Here is a 6,000-nt window from a genome sequence, read left to right as displayed (position 1 = left end):
CACCATACAATAGCTGGTGATTCTAATTGTAATTTCTCACAGAGTTTCTCTCACTTAAGATTGCTTTACTAAAATGCCTACTTTATAGTTTCGTCTGAGAAAGAGTATTTCATATTTAACACATCCAAATCTGGTTTTCCTTTCCAGGTATACTCCTATGATAATCTTCTTCATATCAGGAAATTAAAGTTTCTATCCTTTTTTGTACTCTTTCTCTTATATCCTACACTCAACTATTTAAGACTTTCAAAATACATTCTAAAATATTACCATTTCTCACCGTCCTCGTTAGTATAGTGGTGAGTATCCCCACCTGTCACACGGGAGACCAGGGTTCGATTTCCCAATGGAGAGGTAACTAGTGGCTTTCTACATCAGGCTGGAGCAATAGCACAGCGGGTAGGGCGTTTGCCTTGCATGCGGCCGACCTGGGTTTGATACCTCTGCCCCTCTCGGAAAGCCAGACAAGCTACCGAGAGTATCTCGCCCGCACGGCAGGGCCTGGCAAGCTACCCATGGCGTATTCAATATGCCAAAAACAGTAACAACAATCTCACAATGGAGACATTACTGGTGCCCGCTTGAGCAAATCGATGAGCAACAGGATGACAGTGACAGTGACCATTTCTCATCACTTCCAGCACTACTCCATGTTCCAAAGCTCCTTTTATTTATTTGAATTACTGAAACAGACTTCTATTGGTTTTCTTTTTTTTTTTTTTGCTTTTTAGGTCACACCTGGCAATGCACAGGGGTTACTCCTGGCTCTGCACTCAGGAATTACCCCTGGCAGTGCTCAGGGGACCATATGGGATGCTGTGAATCGAACCTGGGTCGGCCGTGTGCAAGGCAAATGCCCTACCCGCTGTGCTATCGCTCCAGCCCGGTTCTCTTATTTTCTTCCTTACCAACTACAATCTACTTTCCACTCAACATTCAGGGTGATCTTTTGAAAATACTAATTATCTTATATTTTCCTGTGCTCAATGATGGCTCTACATTATCTCAGAGCTTACCTCTAAATCCTGTTTTTGGACCACACTCAGCTATGCTCAGTGCTTACTCCTAGTTATAAGCTCAGATATTTTTCCTGATGGTGCTCTAGGAACCATATGCAGTGTCAGGGTTTGAAACCAGGTTGAGCACATGCAAGGCAAGCGCCTTACTTGCTGTAGCTATTAAGGGCAAGAATCTATGAGATGAGCGTTATAGGCTGTGATGTTTGCTCACTAAGGATGGACCTAGCTGGGAAGACAGGAAGTGGAAGGGGCATTTGGAAGATATTTATGCATCCTGGGATCTATAGGTTGTTTATTTATCCAGGGTATTATCCATCAGGAAGCACTGCTTATGTTGGTGCTGGATGAGCCTGTCTTGATGCTTCAGAGTGAAATACATCCTCTAGAGGGCCCAATGGTGAGGGATGGGTATTGGAACACTATGACTGAAACATAACCACTGGCAGCTTTATAAGTCTATCTCATGGTGATTTGATTAAAACAAACAAACAAACAAACAACATAGATAAAGAGAATGAACTAGAAAAATAACTTAAAAAAACTAGAGGGCGCACTGAATTTTGTTCTAGAACATGTACATGCCTGAGTCAACAGTCTTTACCTGAATGGGACATACTTGCCTCCCTCTGCACACAGCTGGGATGTTTCTCTCCTACATTTGGAATCAGGCAGAATCAACAAGTCTCTACTTACCAAGTGGAGTACAGAGTCAAGGTCAAGCACCAAATGAAGCAGCAGCAACTAAAGGCCCTGACTCAGATGCTGAGTGCAACAGAGTCATGTTGGGGAGGATCTCGGAGAATCTTACCCCACACTAAACTTGAAACCGGGTGTCTGCAGGAGGAATGATTTTGTCTCTGGGTTCTTCCAAGTGAAGGATCTCATGAGCCAACTGAGGCTAGAAGAGATGATTACAGTGCTTGGAGGGTTCATTTGGGAATAAGTGGCAACATTTTTTTCTCTGCTTATGCCTCCTTCTATTCTCTTTCCTCAGGATTTATGCATGCCACAGGCTTCATGCTGTCATCAGCCTTGCCATTGTTATTGAACTTACTTTCTGAAACTGGACCAAAATTATAATGCTCATCAATCTGGGCTGTCATAGGCTGGTAGACTGTATCATAACTTTACTCAGTTCTACCAGTTGAGCAAGAAAAAAGATCTACCAGCACCACTAGCATGCTTCTTGCTGCTCTCCTACTAATGGGACCCAGAAGTTGAGTAATTTGTCAAAGGTCATAGGGCTAAGACACAAACCAGAAACGTCTAATCCTTTTTATTTTGATGTAGGATGAACCAAAGTGCATTTTCATACTAGGGTATTGTTTGGGCAGGGATAGGAGAATGGTGAAATAATCTCTCCTTTTGCCCACAGTGTTAGGCCAGCAGAGGCAAGTGCTTTCGTCATTTTTCTTTTAAAAATGGGGTGAACATAACAGTTTATATTTTGCCACTAAAAAGTTTTAATTTAAGTCACCATGGTTCACAGTACTGTTCATGATAATATTTAATAAATACAACTTCCAATACCATACCAGCCCCCCTCACTTCCTCCCCCCTCCTGTTCCTCCGCCATAGTAAGATCAGTTTTGTAGACCAATTCTCAGATTCTGTTGAGATATATACTTTGGTTCCATAGTTGATATTCATACTAGCATACCTGTTAGCATCTCTTAGCCCCAGTGTTCCTAGAAAGGTGTCCCTGTATCAGCCTAAGAAGTCAGTGCTATTGGAGGCTGGTTTCAACTGTTTAGCATGTAGCACTGTAGCACTGTCCTCCTGTTGTTCATCGATTTGCTCAAGCAGGCACCAGTAACGTCTCCATTGTGAGACTTGTTCTTACTGTTTTTGGCATATCGAATATGCCACTGGTAGCTTACCAGGCTCTGCCTTGCGGGTGGGATACTCTCGGTAGCTTGCCAGGCTCTCCGAGAGGGATGGAGGAATCAAACCCCAGTCGGCCGCATGCAAGACAAACACCTTACCCACTGAGCCATCGCTCTAGTCCTAACTGTTTAGCATGGAGGATGATAATCAGGGAATCAGCTTTTCACTGTTCCATATACAGTCAGTGGCAAGAATATTCTTTCTTTGCTTGTTTTTATTATAACTAATGATCTTAGTGGCAATATAGAGTCTTCTTGACAACTTCTGGATAGGTCAAGAATTCTCTGTTTAACCACACAGGAAAGAATGTAAAATATCTTAGTAATGTTTGTTCTTTAAACGATTAGAATCATACACCTTGTACTGAAAAGGGCATGTTTCAGATATATAGTAAACTCACCAATATTAATTATGCAGATGTTGTGGTCAGAGAGATAGTAGAGTGGGGAGGTCGCTTGCCTTGTACACGGCTGACCCGGGTTTGATCCCTCATATTCCATATGGTACTCCAAGCCTTCCTAGAGCCATCCCTGAGCACAAAGCCAGGAGTAAGCCCTAAGCACCTCTGGGTGTGGCCTAACCACTCCACACCACCCAAATGCAGATGTCTTCTTCTGAAGAATGAAATAGGTATGATCATAATAATGGCTTTACGAAGTGCTACACAAAATGCTGTCTGTGAGTATGCATGTGTGTATATGCGTGTGTGAGAGACAGAGAGTGAGAGAGAGTGCAAGGAAGAATGGGCTGTATTATGTAAAAATGTTGAGTTCAATATTCAAGTTTTTCCCATCTTGATTATAGTTCTCAGGGTATAACATGTTTTTTTTATTACTGAATATACCAAAATCTACCCACGGTCTTGATTCTTTGAGATCCTCTTCAAAATCAATGATACAAGAATAGATGTTTCACTATTTGTTGTTCAAGCCTCTTGGGCAGAATAAGTACTTGAATACACCTGAACTGAAATTCAGATGGTGAGTATAATGTAGTATATACAGGTTTTAATCCATAAAGCTGTACACTTGAAATCTGTATAATTGTATGATCCAATGTTACTTCAGTAAAACATTTGAAATCCAAATTGAAATGTTTTATGCTCTGAGATGCAGTCACACTGAAACACATAATTTCCCTGTGTGGGAAATTTTTTTTAGCCTATCAGTCAACCATAAATAACTTTGTAATTCACCGTGATTCAAGTTAAAAAGGGAATGAGACATTGGTGGTGCTGGAACATAGTATGCCTAAAGTTCAGCTCTGATACCTTTGTAATACTGGTGTCTTAATAAAAAAATTTAAAATAAGTGAACAAAATTATGCCTTATATTTATTTTCTTTCCATTTTTTAAAAATACAGCTAGAATCTGCTGCCTTTTGTGATTCCAACCACATATTGGACAGATGTCTTAAGGGACATCTCTCCAACAAATCCCAGATCCCTTTTCTGTGCCAGAACTGATGGTTTATAGATGAACATCTTGTGAATAGTATTTGGCTCATTTTCTCCTAAATGCATGATTTTGTATTTGCTCACATTGAAGCTCATCTGCCACCTCTTCACACAGAAATCCAAGCTCAAGGGATGCTGGAACATTTATACATTGACTTAGAATTTCACTGTTTCAGAATGTAAAGATGTAAAGAATCAACATCTCTTTTATAAAATGTATTTTTAAATGTATGTCTCATAAATAATTCACTGTATCACTGTTATCCCGTTGCTCATCGATTTGCTCGATCAAGCACCAGTAACGTCTCCATTGTGAGACTTGTTGTTACTATTTTGGCATATCGAATATACTATGAGTAGCTTGCCAGGCTCTCCCGTGTGGGCAAGATACTCTCAGTAGCTTACTGGGCTCTCTGAGAGGGGCGGAGGAATCGAACTCGGGTTGGCCGGGTGCAAAGCAAACGCCCTACCTGCTGTGCTATCGCTCCAGCCCCATAAATAATTAGATCTTAGTATATAATGAGTACTTTTCTAAGTTATTTATAATTAATACTGTGTTTTATTAAATGATACCTGATTCCATTTGCAGTGCTCTAATTCTACCCTTCATCAGCGTTCTCTATTAGAGGTTCTTCGCCCAAAAACTGTAGATAGAATTTATGGAGTGTGTAAATTTGGACACGAAAATTATATTAATACTTTTATTGGCCTTCAATAACTGAAAATTAGCATTTTGTTCTATTATAATGTAGACAATGAAGTATAGATGCATTATAGGTACTGGTGACTTTTTCAACAGTACCACAGACATTATTATATCTTATTACTGCAGATTTCTTGAAATATTTATGCTCATCATTACTTAGAAATCAGTGGTTATTAGATCTATCATTATATATTACTATATAATGTAAAAGGAGCACATGCCATTCTATTACAAGTATTTTAATAATGGAATGATTTAAAATGCTATTCTGATATGATAAGGCCCTTAATGCTATCCCATAAAATTCTTTCATTAAGAATTTCTACTTTACATCCAGCCATACAAGATATAGATAGTAGCTCGAGCAGGAATTGGGAGGATTCAGATAATGCATTTTTTTTTGGTTTTTGGGCCAAACCCTGTGGTGTTCAGGACTTACTTCTGGCTCTCTGTTCAGATTTCACTCCTGGCAGGGCGTAAGGGACCATAGGAGATGCTGGGGAAAGAACATGGGTCAACTGCATGTAGAGCAAGTGAACTACCCATTGTACTATTGTTTTGGCCCCAAGATAGTGCATTCTTATAGCAGCATCACCATCTACTTAGCTGTGTAATGTGGGGTATGTCTCTTTACCTTTCTGGTCTTTGTTTTTCTTAGCTGCAGTAATGGTGAGGTAACTGTGAAGATCAGGTGACACCATGTCTGTTTTTAGAGAGATGCTTTAAAAACACTAACATATAATAGAAAGTATTTACTGATGGGTACACATTGATAAAGGTTGTGGAGGCCATGTACTCCAGAGGATTATTAATTTTAGGGTAATAGGATATTCAAAAAGATTTAGATGAATACAATTAGAAAGATGACTCTTGAATATACCCTGTATCCAATTTTCCATGCAAGATCTGCTATCATCTCCATAAGATTCTAT

Source organism: Sorex araneus, chromosome X (genome assembly GCF_027595985.1).
Source record: "Sorex araneus isolate mSorAra2 chromosome X, mSorAra2.pri, whole genome shotgun sequence".
Classification (NCBI taxonomy): Eukaryota; Metazoa; Chordata; class Mammalia; order Eulipotyphla; family Soricidae; genus Sorex; species Sorex araneus.
The sequence above is the reverse complement of the archived record's forward strand: the minus strand, read 5'-3'. Positions refer to the sequence as shown.